We start from the raw sequence: 14055 nt of genomic DNA on the forward strand, positions 1-14055 counted from the left end.
GAAAATATTTTTAAAATTACGTCAATTAAGAGCAATCAGATCAGTATTTTTTCCAGATTATTTTTGAATGATAGTGCAGGGTATTATATTGTCTCAACTTGATTACTATAATGCTCTGTATGCTGGTGTAAGAATAGGTTTGACCAGCATTCACCTTTTACAGAATAATGCAGCAAAAGAGATCTATGGTTGCTCTCGATTTGATTATGTAACACCTTTGTTTAGAAAGTTACACTGGCTGCCATTGAGCACACGGGTGGAATTCAAAATTGTGTGTGTCATTTTCAGAATTTTGCAGGGGAACTGTCCTTTTTTCCCCTTTCTCAATTAATAGTTTATCCAACTTTTAGGACAAATTTTCACTTTCATTCAATTTTATTATCAGTTAAAAGCATTCGCTATAAAAAAAAAGTCTCTGGAACTCAATACCAGAGCAAATATGAACTATCTCAGACTATATATTGTGTTGAAAACAGTGGCGTAGCCAGAAGGCAATTTTTGGGTGGGCCAACAGGTTGGATGGATGGGCACTAGAGAAACACCTGCCACCTGATATGCTCTGCCCATGCCCCTACTCCTACCGCACACCTACCCCACTCCCAATAACTTCAATGGGAGTAGCAGTGCTGGGCTCAGTGGCTGCAGGCCACATTGAGAGCTAGGGGAAATATAAAAGGGTGCACTCTTCATCTTCCATTGAGCCGCGGTCCTCCAACACACATATGCTTCCTCCAAATATGCCCTAAATATTACACTGGGGCCCTAAAATATCAATACATCTATCAAGAAAACTGAACAAGCCAAAGAACTACAGAATACTACATAGAAAATTGAAGCTAACAGAATACTTTGGTCACACACACAGAACACAAATGCCAAATACAGAATAAGTGACCACAAACCATAAACAAATTAAATCAAAATCCCAAAAGGCCAGACCTTGCATTTAGCACAGTACAGCGAAATACAAAGAGATGCATTTTCTCCTATACTGTGCAAAATATGATAGTACATGCAAGAGACAGTGTTAGGGGAGGTACAACTAGGGCAACTGTGTTTGGCCCCCTAGCCAGAGAGAACCCCAGTCCAGCTGGAAGCTGGTGCAGCCTGTTAGTAAGCTTTTGTGTCCCCTCCCAAATTTCTGCCTTGGGCCCCAGTCATATTTAGCAAGATGTACATTTCAAATCTGACATATTCTAGTCACAAAATAGAAAAATAAAATTCTTTTTTCTACCTTTTGTTGTCTGCTCATTTTATTTTTCAAGTCATGTTGGTCCCAGGCTCTGGTTTCTACATCCTTCTGTCTTCTCTTAACTCACTCACTAAGGTCTTATGTCCATTTGATATTTCTACTCTCTCTCCATGTCCACTATCCATCTTATTCCATCTCTGTATCTCTATCTTCCTCCATGTTTAATATCTCCCTTTCTCTGTGTCCCTATATTTCTCTGCCCAGCCTCTCCCCTCTCTTCATCCCCAGTGCCAATATATCTCTACCCTCTCTGACCCTACCCCATCCAGCTTCTCTCCCTCTCACTCCCTCCCCTTTCCAGCATCTGGTTTGGTTGCTTGATTCCCTGCCTGCCCACCCACCCACCCCGCCCTCCCTTCCTCCCTCACGCTGTAGGTTTAGTATTTGTTCCCTTTTCCTTCATCTCCTTGGTCTGGTATCTCTGTTTCCCTTCCCTCCCTCCTTGTGCTGTACCAGCAGTTCTATCCCTTCCATCCAGATCCCTTCCTCCTCTTCCTCCCATGTCCAGCAGCTCTCTCCCTTCCCTCCAGTCCCTTCTTTCTCTTCCTCCATTGTCCAGCAGCTTTCCAGCCCCTTCTTCCTCTCCCTCCCATGTCCATCAGCTCTCTCCCTTCCATCCAAATCCCCTCCTCCTTTTCCTCCCAACTCCAGCAACTCTCTCCCTTCCATTCAGATCCCCTCCTCCTCTTCCTCCCACATCCAGCAGCTCTGTCCCTTCCCTCCAATCCCCTTCCTCCCACAAGTCCGGCAGCACTATCCCTTCCCTCCAGCCCCGTCCTCCCCCAACAAGTCCAGCACTTAGTTCTGCCTTCCTGATCCTGCCCCAACCCAACATCCCTCGCTGTCGCTGCCTTTTCTCCGGGTACGGCTATCCGGGAGAGTTCAGCGTTGCCTGCATGTCTGAAATTCTTCTCCTCTCCGCCGCTGTTTCCATCCAGTGTCTCCCCTTTCCCCTTCCATCCAGCATCTCCCCCCTCTCCCCCTTTGCAGCATCTCCCATCTCCCTCATTCATCTCCTTCTATCCAGTGTCTTCCTTTCCCTCCAGCATCTTCCCCTTCTATTGTGTTCCCTTTTCCTTCCAGTGTCTCCCCTCCCCCTTCCATTCAGCATCTTGTCCTCTCTCCCTCTTTACAGCATCTCCCAACACTCTTGTTCATCCCCTTCCATCCAATGTCTCCCCTTTCCTCCAGCATCTTCCCCTCTACCTCCCTGCCATTGCATCCCCTGTCTCTATCTTCTTCCATTTAATGTCTCTCCTTTCCCCATTCCCTCCAGTGTCTCTCCCTTCCATCTAGAATCTCCTCTCTCAATCCCCCTTCCTTGCTACAGCCACCCAGGATTTTTTGTCCCCCCCCCCCCCCCCCGCCTCTCGCTCACTCTCTCCAGCCCATTCCCCGCCTCTCACTCACTCTCTCCACCCCCCCTCACGGGGCAGGGGCAGGGACATTGATGCCCAACCACTAGCTTCTTCTTCTGGCCACTGCTGTGGCGGCCTTGAGGAATCGTGAGCTTCCATGCTCTGCTCTGCCCTGCCCTTCCCTGCCTCTCTCTGCACCACCCCTATGTCCCACCGTGGCTGCAAAAAAAAAACAAAATGAAAAATGTGCGTGGGGCTGTAACCCTGCATGCTACCCTCGGTCCCTGCAGCATTCTTTTCTTCACCCATCGCCGGAAGCTGCCATTCATTCACACCGGCAGCTCTGCTCCTCTTTGCCGTGTCCATCCGGCCCTCTCTGATGCACTTCCTGTTTATGTAGGGCCAGATGGATGCGGCAGAGGGGAGTGGCGCTGCCTGTGTGAATGGCAGCGCTGCCAGCAATGGGCGAAGAAAAGAATGCTGCAGGGACTGAGGCAGCACCGGTGGGGAGGACAAGAATTTCAGGGCAGGCAAAAGGCAGTGACATGCGAGGGGATGTTGGTTGGGCGGGCCTGGAGGGAAAGTGGCTGGGCCTGGGCCTTTCCAGGCCTGCCGTGGCTACGCCCCTGGTTGAAAAGCAGTAAAAACCTTTCTTTTTGAAAGATAATTTATGTGATTAAGTAGCATAAGGATTTTTCTATTCTTGTAACCTTACTGTAATCTGATTAGATTCTTCACTGATGGAAGCAGGATATGAATAAATGAAACAGAATAGAATAAGTGTGCTTTAAGTGCCATGCAGCCCATAGATATACAATGCATTTAGCACCCACTAATCGTTAGCGTGTGCTAAATCCATTAGCGTACCTTAGTAAAAGGACCTTTCAAATAGCAATGAAATGGTGGCAGGGGTACATCCATCTCAACTTCCAGCAGCTGCAAATTCCCACGACCAATGGCCCGTGATGCCCTTGCACTGCTCTTAACCGGGAGGAAACTCACAGGAATGTCAGACACAGCAGAATAAAAAAGACAAAAGCGCCAATGCCATTATTTGTCTTGTGCTGAAACTGACTGAAATTAGGGGAAGTCATGATTGAAGCTAGCAGCTGAAAAAAAAAGTAAAGCATTCATTTGTAAACCTAATAAATCTCATAAATGTTCTACAAGATTCCTTTAGTTTGCTGCCAACCAAATACCATGGCAGGGTGAGATTTAGCGGCTCAATGTGGTAATGGGAAGTTAAAGTGTTAATGATGTACTGCCACAGTAACCTGTTGTTTGGGGCAGGATACAAGGAAAAGGGGGGTGAGACATGATATACTGCCTTTCTGTGGCTACAATCAAACGTTTGTTTATATACTGTATAGAGGTACTTATTTTGTAGGTGGGACAATGGATTAAGTGACTTGCCCAGAGTCACAAGGAGCTGCAGTGGTACTTGAACCCAACTCACTACAGTCAATGCCCACTGCAGTAACCACTAGGCTACTCCTCCACTTCTAAAGGAAAAATCCATAGTCTGCTAACAAGATAGACAGGGGGAAAGGTTCTACTTATTCCTGGGATTCTGTCAGGTACTTGTGACCTGAACTGGCCAATAGGAAAAGGATACCAGGCTAGATGTGGACCATCAGTCTGACCCAGTCTGACTTTTCTTATGTTTTATGTTCTTATAGCTAGTGAAACACAGTTGAATGTGGAGCTCTGCTACATTACAGGGGACTAAGCAAAAGTGAGATTGTCCTTTTTACATGGCACCACTCTCATGTGCAGGCTCCCCACTGGCTGAAAATACCATTATGCTCAGCCTGTGTGGGCCAATGGTATCTTTACTGCCTTCTCACAGGTGATGAGTTTTTATGGCTCGATATCTGCTTTCCACATCTCTGTTTTCCTGCAGAGTGGAAGCAAGGGAAAATTAGGTTCTTACCGTGATAATTTTCTTTCCTTTAGTCATAGCAGATGCAGCCATTACAGATGGGTTGTGTCCATCAACCAGCAGAGGGAGATAGAGAGCACACTTTTTTCAGTGCCTCATACCAGCTTGCTCCACTGCCTCTCTTCAGTATTTGAAGCTTCCAAAGCAGTATGGCAAACCGCAATGGGAATAACAAGAGTTTTCCTCACAGCGAACGATGGCCCTACAACAAAGGGCATTAACTCAGAATGGAGGGAATGAAACATCCTCCCAGAGGGCATAAACTCATCCTCCACTGAGACATAACTGGAGGGAATAAACTCATCCTCCCGGAAGGAATAAACTCATCCTCCAAAACATGAAACTAGAGGGAATTAAGTCATCCTCCTTTAATTGAACAAGAATCCTGAAGACTGTTTTCCGACTTTCTCCCAAGGACGGAATCTCCAGGAAACATGAACAGAACCTGAAATAGATTTACAGCAGATAGCAATCAGACAGGGAGGGATCATGGCTGCATCTGCTATGACTAAAGGAAAGAAAATTATCATGGTAAGAACCTAATTTTCCCTTCCTTGTCATCAAGCAGATGCAGCCATTACAGATGGAATGTATCAAAGTAATCCCTAGATAGGGTGGGAACAAGCCACACCACGCATCAGCACTTGCGCTCCAAAATGTGCTTCCCTCCTGGCAGCCACATCCAGCCTGTAATGTCGGGCAAAAGAGAGCTTAGAAGCCCATGTTGCTGCACTACAAATCTCTTGAAGAGAAAGAGCTCCAGTTTCAGCCCAAGAAGAGGAAATTCCTCTAGTGGAATGCGCCTTAAAGGCATCAGGCGGAGGCCGGCCGGCAAGCAAATAAGCTGAAAAGATAGATTCTTTGAGCCAGCGGGCAATAGTGGCTTTAGACGCTGGAGACCCTCTGCGAGGACCTGATAGCAAAACAAACAGATGATCAGAGGTCCTGAAAGAGTTAGTAACTCACAGATACTGCAGCAGAGTCCTGTGCACGTCCAACAGGTGCAATTGCCCAAAAGATTCTGGAAACTCCTCCTTGACAAAGGAAGGCAAGAAAATAGGTTGGTTTAGGTGAAACGCTGAAACCACCTTAGGCAAGAAGAAAGGCACGGTCCGAACCGTGACCCCGGACTCTGAAAATTGCAGAAAAGGGTCTCTACAGAACAGCGCCTGGAGTTCTGACACCCGTCTCGCCGAAGTAATGGCCACTAAAAAGATGGCCTTCAATGTCAAATCTGTCTCTGAAGCACGCCGAAGCAGTTCAAAGGGAGCACCCTGAAGGGCATTCAGCACTAGCCCCAGGTTCCAAGCTGGACAAGGTGCACGCACGGGAGGACGGAGCCAAAGCACCCCTCTAAGAAACCGTGCCACATCTGGATGAGCAGCTAAAGACACGCCTTCAACCTTGCCACGCAGGGAGGCCAACGCTGCCACTTGCACCCTCAGGGAATTATAGGCCAAGCCTTTTTGTACACCATTCTGCAAAAAGTCCAGAATCGGCGAGACAGGAGCCCGCAGAGGTGTGATCTCTTTGGAAGCACACCAGACTTCAAACTGGCGCCAAATCCTGGCATAAGCCACGGAAGTGGAACGCTTGCGGGCCTGCAGAAGAGTGGTAATTACTTTATTGGAATTGCCTTTGTCTCTCAATTGCGCCCTCTCAATCGCCAGGCCATAAGACCAAATCGGCCGGCGTCCTCCAGGTCACCGGACCCTGTGACAACAGGTTGGGAACCAGAGGTAACTGAAGGGGATCCTCTACGAGCATCTGTCGGAGGTCTGCATACCAAGGTCTCCTGGGCCAATCCAGGGCGACAAGAACCACTTCTCCTGGAAGCAGCCGAATCCGCAGGAGCACTCGCCCTATCAAGGGCCATGGAGGGAGCACATACAGTAGGCCTGGAGGCCAGGGTTGAGCCAAGGCATCCAACCCCGCCGAGCGAGGATCTCTCCGTCTGCTGAAAAAGCACGGGACTTTGGCATTGGTGCTTTTCGCCATTAGATCCATCATGGGCTTGCCCCACTTGGCACATATCTGCAGGAATACTTCGTCTGCAAGTTCCCACTCCGCTGGATCGATCTGATGCCGGCTTAGATAATCGGCTTGCACGTTGCTCTGACCTGCAATGTGAGCTGCTGACAGAAACTGTAGATGCAGCTCGGCCCAGTGGCAAATTTGTTCAGCCTGCGCGGCTAGAGCTCTGCACTGAGTGCCGCCTTATCGATTTATATAGGCCACTGCTGTCGTGTTGTCCGACATCACTCTGACAGCCAATCCTTCCAGGGTCACTTGAAAAGCCAGAAACGCCTGAAACACCGCTTTCAACTCTAGGCGGTTGATGGACCACTCCGACTCCTCGGGTGTCCATAGACCCTGGGCATGCTTCCCCTTGCAATGCGCACCCCAGCCTTTCAGGCTGGCATCTGTCACCACTAGGCACCAATCGAGGAGTGCCAGCGGCATTCCTCGCCACAGCATGCTGTCCGAGAGCCACCTCTCCATACTGAGTCGGGCCGCAGGGAACCAAGAGAGTCTGCATTGATAATCCTGAGATACTGCAGACCATTTTTGGAGTAGAGCATACTGTAGAGGTCTCAGGTGCGCTCTCGCCCAGGGCACCAGTTCCATGGTGGCCATCATCGATCCAAGCAGCTGGACAAAGTCCCAAGCTCGCGGGCGGGGCATCCTCAGGAGCAGACGGACCTGATTCTGAAGCTTGCACCGCCTTTGCTCGGGTAGGTACACATACCCCGAGGCTGTGTCGAACCTGGCCCCCAAATATTCTAGAGACTGCGAGGGGGTCAGGTGACTTTTGGCCAAATTGACGACCCAGCCCAGAGATTGAAGTACTGAGACCACTCTGGCTGTTACATGCTGACTCTCTGCAGCAGAGTTTGCTCGAATGAGCCAGTCATCCATGTACGGGTGAACCCGAATACCCTCTCGCCTTAGAAAGGCAGCTACTACCACCATAACCTTCGAAAAGGTGCGGAGAGCTCTGACGAGGCCAAAAGGCAAGGCCCGGAACTGGAAATGCTTTCCCATCACCGCAAACCTCAGAAACTTCTGGTGCGGGGGCCAAATTGGAATGTGCAAGTAAGCTTCTTTCAGGTCCAGAGAAGTGAGAAACTCTCCTGGCTGTACCGCCGCAATGACGGAGCGCAGGGTTTCCATGTGAAAATGCCACACTCTCAGGGACTTGTTTAATTCTTTAAAGTCCAGAATAGGGTGAAAAGACCCTCCTTTTCGCGGCACCACAAAGTAGATGGAGTAGCGGCCTCAGCCGTGTTCGGCGGGAGGTATCAGGGACACGGCCCCTATCTGAATCAGACCTTGTAAAGTCTCCTCTACTGCCGCCCGTTTGGTGGCAGAACCGCATCGGGACTCCACAAACACGTCTCTTACAGGGGCGTCGAATTCTATTCTGTAACCGTCTCTGATCAGGTCCAAGACCCACTGATCTGAGGAAATGTTGGCCCACTCCTCGGCAAAGAGGGAAAGACGTCCTTCGATGACAGGACTCGAGGAGAGGGCCAGCGCACCATCATTGAAAGGGTCGCCCCTGAACTCCAGGCCTTGAGCCAGTGGCTGTGGAACGTTTGTCCGAGCGAAAGGAGTTCCTCTGCTGAAAACGGGCACGAGAAGTGAACCCAGCAGAACGCCCCGGGCGGTACCTTCGAGCTTCACGGAAGCGAGGTCTGTAAGAGGAGTGGACCGCCACACCCTTAGAGGAAGGCCGAGGCCTATCTTCGGGCATGCGCTGGGGTTTAGCCTCACCCAGGCCCTTCACAATTTTCTCCAACTCCTCACCAAACAGGAGAAGGCCTTGAAAGGGCAACTTCACCAACCTTTGCTTAGAGGCCATGTCCGCCGCCCAATGCCGTAGCCAAAGAAGACGGCGAGCCGCCACTGCTACTGCCATGTGTTTAGCCGAAGCTCTGACAATATCATAAAGGGCGTCAGCAAGAAAGGACAAGGCCGACTCCATCCGCGGAGCCACATCTGAAAAGGGCTCCGCTCCATCACCGGGCTGTTCCACTGCCTGTTGCAACCAAGCCAGGCAGGCTCTAGCAGCATAACAACTGCATGCAGACGCCCGAATAGTGAGACCTGCAATTTCAAATGACTGTTTAAGTGCTGATTCCAGTCTACGGTCTTGAATATCCTTCAGGGCAACACCTCCTTCAACAGGGAGGGTAGTTCTCTTTTGTCACAGCTGTGACTAGGGCATCCACTTTAGGCATAGCAAAGCGAGCCATATGCTTCTCCCTCAGAGGGTATAATTGCCCCATAGCCCTGGAAACTTGCAAAGGTCCCTCGGGGTCAGCCCATTGAGCCGAAATAAGCTCTTGGATGGAGTCATGCAAAGGAAAGGCTCGAGCAGGCTTTTTGGTACTAGCCATCCTAGGATTCACAGAGGAGGCTGTGCCACTGGCAGGGTCCTCAATAGAGAGAGCCTGCAGGGCATCAGAAATAAGCGCTGGCAGCTCATCACGGTGGAAAATCCTCACCGCGGAGGGATCGTCCAGATCCTGAGTCACTTCTGCACCAGACTCTGGCTCCTCAGACCATAAAGGCCTGCCAGAGTCCTCCGAATCCTCACAGCCCGACCACGGGGGGGGGGGAATGGAGGTGCAGCACTCTCTGAAGGGGAATGAGCCCTTCTGCGCTTCATATTCTGCCAATTATCAGGGAATAACGCCTCAGAGGGCATACCCAGGCTAGCATCCACCGGGGGGGAGGGGGGGCATTAGAAGAGGCCCCTGAAGGGCTTTGTGGGAGAGCTCTTTTAAGCATGTATGCTTTATGCATTAATAAGACAAAATCAGGGGAGAAAAACTCACCCTGGGCACCCGGATCTGTGCCGGGGCTAGTAGCTCTCATATCAGCCTCACTCCGAGGCCTCCCCCCGGGCTCAGGACTCTCCGTCTCAGCGGAGGTCACGCCATGTGGTGAATTCAAAATGGCGTCCGCTGCCAGCTCAGAGCGCGAAGAATCGTTGCTCGCCATGCTCGAGCCGGCTCTAACGTCTGTACAGCACAATTTACAGAGCCCCGCTGCTGATCTGAGCTTGCCACACTTGGAACAGCGCTTTACTGTCTCCGTAGCCATCGCCGAAAACGGCGGTAAAATTCAAAATGGCGGTTTGCGCCAAATCGCCCCGATCACGAGCCCACCCCGGAGGAGTCAGAAAACACTCTTACCTCACTGGACCGAGTATCACAGCTCCGGTCCCACAGAAAAAGGCAAGGAAAAACCTCTGTTCCAGCGTCTAAGCAACAAAGCGTGATGCAACTTTTTTTTTTTTTTTTTTTAACGCTGTGAGGAAAGCAGAGGTAAATAGAACTCCGGAGGCTCAGGTGAGTGGGAAAGGCAGGGAAAGGGCGAACCTATGTGCCTGCATCCACTGTTGGTGGGGAAGGACAGGGAAAGCTAAGCAATGTGTCCACATCTACGGAGGTATGGGTAAGGCAGGGAAAGGGCGAACCTATGTGCCTTTAAAGTGAAGCTGCTATAGCCTCCAACACCCCTGCTAACAACTGGCAAAAGCACAGGAGCAACCTCCAGGCAGATTTCAGATGGAGCTCAAAGAAGCTGCAGCCACTCTGCTAGGGGAGATAGAGAATACTGAAGAGAGGCAGTGGAGGTAGCTGGCTATTAGGCACTGAAAAAAGTGTGCTCTCTATCTCCCTCTGCTGGTTGATGGACACAACCCATCTGTAATGGCTGCATCTGCTTGATGACAAGGAAAAGCCCTATTTAACACCTCTTTGTAGATGTAAGAGGCACACAACAGGCCTTAGTGCATAAGTTGCGATCTCTTCCAGTCCTGTAAGCAGGTTATGTAAGTGTACCTTGGAAGAGCTATAAATATGGTTTCAATTGGCCCTATGTCTCGGAGCAGCTCAACAAATGGTCAGAGCCAAAGGAGGAAAGAATAAGAATGGCAGGAGCAAATCTACAATTGTATACATACTGAGTTTCAAACTGTGCCATTTAGAGGTTAGCTATGGTGGGGGCCACAGTCGCCCCCATCGCTACTCCCTTGATCTGCAGAAAAAATTGCTGCTGAAATACAAAATAATTATTCATGATCACTTTCTTAGCAAGCTGATTCAAAAATGTATTCTTCTCGATAGAATGATCACCTTGCTGAACTTGATCATGAATTAATTGCAGAGCCGCTGCTTGGGGAATATTGGTATAAAGGGCGGCTACGTCTAAGGTGACCAAACTCACTTGGACATCAGAAGGAATGTGAATGTTCTCCAATTGTTGTAGCAAATGAGTAGTATCTTTAATGTAGGATTTAATCCTAGGGACAGCCTGACAGAGAAGATGATCTACATGTTGGGAAATAGGTTCGAGCATAGATCCTCTGCCATTGACTATGGGGCATCCCGGGGGCTTCTTCCTGTCCTTGTGGATTTTAGGGACAAAATAAATGTTCGGTATCTTAGGAAACTGTCTATCTAGATATTTCATCTCTTTATTACTAAGAATCCCATTCTTCTGAGCCTCTGCCAACAAAAGATGTATCTCTTTGATTCTATGATAGAATACTAGCGTGAACCCATATCGATGCACTCAAAAGGAAGACATCCCCATTTACACCAAGTGAACAGCAGGCCTAATTGCAGGTAGTTCAGAATGCGGCTGCTAGAATAACAATGGGGGTGGCAAAGTTTTCCCATGTAACATCTATGTTAAACAACTACATTGACTACCTGTCTTGCAAAGAATTCAATTTAAGAAACTGACAATTATGCATCTGGTTTTGTTTGCTGGTGCTCCGTTTTACTTGAAGCAGGTTTTGACTGTTTACTATCCAAGGCATGCACTGAGATCAGAGACTGCTATCCGATTCTCAATTGATATACTTATGCAACTATGTTATGTAGGGAAAGGGACTTGATAAACTGCCTTTCTGTGGGTTTTTTTTGCAACTACATTAAAGCAGTTTATATAGTATATATAGGTACTTATTTGTACCTAGAGCAATGGAGGGTTACGTGACTTGCCCAGAGTCACAAGGAGCTGCAGTGGGAATTAAACCCAGTTCCCCAGGATCAAAGTCATCCACTAGGATACTCCTCCATTCCTAGAGAAACAAACCTCAGCTTTTGCTCCTGCTGGAATCTTACTGTGGAATGCATTATCTGGTCAGCTTCCGCAATGTACTAGTAGAACACAATTCAGACAGTTGTTGAAAATGCAACTGTTTGTGTCTGTGTTTTTATAATTTTATGAAGATAGAATTGTAGTGTGGATTGTCTTGTTTGTATATGCATCTGTATTAAGTATGATGTGAATGCTTTTTTTGTACACCACCTAGTTATAGGTGGTATAAATGTTTTTTTTAAATAAATAAATAAATAAATATGTGGGTGTCCCTAAAAGTGACACTCAACACACACATCTGACAGTACCCTACAAGATGCAAGTATGGATGGTGGACACGCCCATGGCCCGCTCATGTGTACACCCCCTTTGCAGGTGCACGCTAAGTTAATCACGTGCTACCTTATAGAATAGTGCGTAGTGCATTAGCGCAAACAGAGGCCCTTTTCCTAAGCAGTGGTAGGGCTAAACGAAAGGGTAGCATGTGCCAAATTGACACTACCAAAGGGGTAGCGCGGGCACCTAGCGGTAATTCTGAAGTTGGTGCACACAGTTTCCCATGGTAGAAAATATTTTTCTATTTTCTACCACGGGGAGGGGGCGTTCATGGTGGTAACTGGCAGCGCAGCCACACTGGCGCTCACTTCCCGATCACCGCAAGAGTAGAACGTGAACCCTTTCTGCCAAGTCAGTGGGTGGCGGTAAGGGACTTTTAATATTAGCGCATGGCCATTTACTGTTGCATTTTTAAAAAGGCGTTTTTCCCAGCCACAGTAAAAAATGGCCCAGTGCATGCCAATTCCAAACTAGCGCAGACCACATTTTACCGCAGCTGAGTAAAGGGGTCCCATAATTGACAATATAGGCATCCTGGTATGTGCCATTTCTAGAATTACTTTTTAAGGCTTCTCAGGTTTGGAAGATCAGTATAAAGGTTTTACTATTGCCCAAGGAATGTACCGCTGTAGCCCCAAAGCTTTCTCTTCAAACACTCATCAGCCTTACAAAAGCATCAGCTCTACACAACTGCTCTGCTCGATCTCCTAAAACAAATTTATTTTTAGTGGTCAATCACAATCCTCCCTCCCTTTCTACTCCCAGAATATTGGTCTTCTGTGCATTTAGATTGGGAGTACCACCATATCTTTCCTCCCTGACTGTTCCCTATTCCCTGGTGCGTCCTCTCAGGTCTCTAAGTGCTCACAGATTGGTTTTGTCTGGGCCCCAGCGTGCTCATGCTCATTTGGAGTTTACGAGACGTGGAGGGGCATTTTCAAAAGAAACGTCTACGTTGGGATTTGGACGTCTTTGTAAAACGTCCAAATCCAGAGGCTGGGAAAAGCATATTTTAGAAAAAAGATGGACGTCCATATTTCGTTTCGAAAATACCAAGGACGTCCTTGGATTTGGACGTCCTTAGATACGGATGTCTTTGACGTTCGGAGATTTTTGAAACCAAAGACGTCCATGTCTAAAACGTCCAAATGCAAGCCATTTGGACGTGGGAGGAGCCAGCATTTCTAATGCACTGGTCCCCCTGACATGCCAGGACACCAACCAGGCACCCTAGGCGGCACTGCAGTGGACTTCATAAAATGCTCCCAGGTACACAGCTCCCTTACCTTGTGTGCTGAGCCACCCAAAACCCACTACCCCCAACTGTACACCACTACCCTAGCCCTTACGGGTGAGGGGGGCCACCTAGATGTGAGTACAGAGGGTGGGTTTCTGGTGGGTTTTGGAGGGCTCACCATTTCCTCCACAAATGTAACAGGTAGAGGGAGTATGGGCCTGGGTCCACCTGTCTGAAGTGCACTGCACCCACTAGAACTGCTCCAGGGACCTGCATGCACTGTCATGGACCTGAGTATGACATCTGAGGCTGGCATAGAGGCTGGCATGTAATATTTTTAATGATGTTTTTTGAAGGTGGAAGGGGGTTAGTGACTACTGGGGGAGTAACAGGAGGTCATCACTGATTCCCTCCGGTGGTCATCTGGTCATTTCGGGCACCTTTTTGTGCCTTATTCGTAAGAAAAACATGTCTGGGTGAAAACGTCCAAGTGTCAGTCATGGACATCTCTGCTTTTTTCGATTATGGCTCAAAGACGTCCAAGTCTTAGGAACGCCCAAGTCCAGCCTTCACTACGCCTCCGATACACCCCCTTGAGATTTGGACGTCCTTGCGACGGACCTTCGCTAGAGACGTCCAAAATCAGGTTTCGATTATACCGATTTGGACGTCTCTGAGAGATGGACATCCAAGTACCGATGTATGTCGGAAGATGGATGTCCATCTCTTTTGAAAACGAGCCTGATAGTGCATTTTTCTTAGTTGCTCCCACGTTGTGGAATTTGCTCCCTCTAAAGATTTACAGTGA

The 14055-nt window shown here is 48.7% G+C and overlaps 1 protein-coding gene across 2 annotated transcripts in view; it reads right to left on the minus strand.

Annotated features, from left to right (window-relative positions):
- Positions 1 to 14055, minus strand: part of CEP85L (centrosomal protein 85 like) — a 350628-nt gene that overhangs the window by 86448 nt on the left and 250125 nt on the right. The window lies entirely within an intron of this gene.

Source organism: Microcaecilia unicolor, chromosome 3 (genome assembly GCF_901765095.1).
Source record: "Microcaecilia unicolor chromosome 3, aMicUni1.1, whole genome shotgun sequence".
Classification (NCBI taxonomy): Eukaryota; Metazoa; Chordata; class Amphibia; order Gymnophiona; family Siphonopidae; genus Microcaecilia; species Microcaecilia unicolor.